Source organism: Octopus bimaculoides, chromosome 8 (assembly GCF_001194135.2).
Source record: "Octopus bimaculoides isolate UCB-OBI-ISO-001 chromosome 8, ASM119413v2, whole genome shotgun sequence".
NCBI lineage: Eukaryota > Metazoa > Mollusca > Cephalopoda > Octopoda > Octopodidae > Octopus > Octopus bimaculoides.
Window position 1 is genome coordinate 75596466 of NC_068988.1, and position 2269 is coordinate 75598734.

The following is a 2269-nucleotide window of genomic DNA, read 5'->3' on the forward strand; positions in this document are numbered from 1 at the left end:
AAATTTTGCTGATCGTCTTCCGACATCTCTAGATACAGGCTCAGCGCGCTACTTTCTAAATACAACAGTAGGAGGCTGGCTACGTCCTGTATCCCCTGTAATTTTGCTACCAGCTTCACCTTCTTTATCCAGGCCACCACGTTGCCTTGGTCTCAACATGTTGTTGCCGAGTTTAATTTTCGATGCCATATTTTACTGTGGACATACATTTTTTTTTTTGGACGCTACGCAATGAGCCGAAATAGCTTGTGGTATGAAGGGGAAATTAGGGAGAATTGAGGCTCTCTTACCTGTCGTTTTGGAGGGAGCATTCTCTCACCACCCAAGTGGTCATTTCCTTCTCTTGGTCGTACACGCACGTCTTGACTTCATGCTGTCCGGCTGCACTCGGCCCTCTTCCTGTCTCTGCTGCGCGTGCTCTCTTCAGCACTTCTGTCCTCAGGGTCTCCCGACAGGGCCTACCCACTCTCCCACTTCCGCCTTCACCACAGCTTCAGCTCAATACCACATAATACTTTGACATTGAAAATGTAATAGCATCAGTACGGTGTACTTCAACCTGGTTCCTTACAAGAATAGATTCTTTTCTTTAATAAACTCTTGGTCTTCTTCCCCGCGCTTCACCAAACCGTAAAATTCTGCTTTTTCCAACTACTTTTTCACATGACAATGTGCAATCAAAGTTACTCCGAGAGTAACTTACAAAATTTTTGACAATGTTTTGCATTTGAAAATTACCATTACCAGCAATCTTATGCCATTAGCCATGGCCAGTAATTCTAACATACACTCTCTTGCTGCCCACATTTCCTCCAGTTCTAGTGTTTTGCATATAAAAACACATTGGCGTCTCATCTATATTTTCGATTGGCTGAAGTTCAATATAAAGCTGTAGCAGAAGTATGTTTATCATTCGGCTGTTTAGCCTTAGATACCCAAATTTTGACTCATTACGCTGGTTTTCTACAAGTGGTCGCATGACCTAGTCACGTAATAGTATACACATTGACCAAATCCGTTTGTGGAGATTGGATATTTTAGTTATCCAATTAGATCGCTTACCAGACTAGCCAAGCACGGCAAAATGTGTTGGTTCGCTGAAGCTCTACCACATATATAAATTAAGAAATTTCCTCTAAGCTAGCTCAGAGAGGAGAATTATTCAGCAGAGAGCTTTAACACACTGTTGTGTTTCGTCAAGCGCACATCACCAAGTTCCAAGTTGCATGAGAAACCAATATGTATATTTTCTGATAATATCATTCATGTTGTACCAACTTTTGCTGTACTTTCCATTAGACGTTTGAATAAAGTGTGGCAGTCAGTTACAACTCTTGTTCTCGTATTTCGTTTCGTTGTTATACCTGACTCATTTGGAACCAGAAAAAATTATAATGTTATCAAGGCCAAAACCACGCTTTTTAACCTCCGAACGACTAAGAACTATCTTCGCAGCATGCCAGTCACCCAACTGAAACTGCTTACCCGTATAACCAGGTAATGCGATACGTCATTCATTCAGTTTTTTGTTTGTTTGCGTACGATAGAGATGTTTTAGGTAACACTATTATGAAATAATTATACATAGTTATTATAAACAGAACAAAACAGTTATATGGAAAGATATTTGCATGTATGTATGTATGTATGTATGTATGTATGTATGTATGTATGTATGTATGTGTGTATGTATGTATGTATGTATGTATGTATGTATGTATGTATGTATGTATGCATGTATGTATAACGACATTAGGACCGAAAGTTGATTACCTTTTACTGCCCATTGTATACGAAGTAGGTTAAACAAGTAAAAGAAAGTGAATCTTTAAAGGAACTGACAGAGTTCCGATGTGGTATCAAAACTGGTTCAGTTTGGAGATTTAATATTCCAGCTTTTTATAACCCCTGTAGAAACAGCATTCGGAAATACAATTTGGTAGTGGTTACACAACTTTCCTTTGAAGCCAACCGCCTTACTGTTTTACACGCCCGTCACAGAATTGGTCATGCCTTTTATGAAAATATTAGGTCGTCGTTTTAAACTAGGAATCTGTGCGAGCTGGTTCAAATCTTAACAAAATCCTTACTACAAGACCAATTACTCATTCACTCTAACGACGTGCTGAATTCCCTCGATTCTTTTGATAATAAATTTTACTGTATATGTGTGCGCAGAGAGAGAGAGAGAGAGAGAGATAGAGAGAGAGAGAGAGAGTGAGAGAGAGAGAGTGAGAGAGAGAGAGAAAGAGAGAGAGAGAGAGAGAGA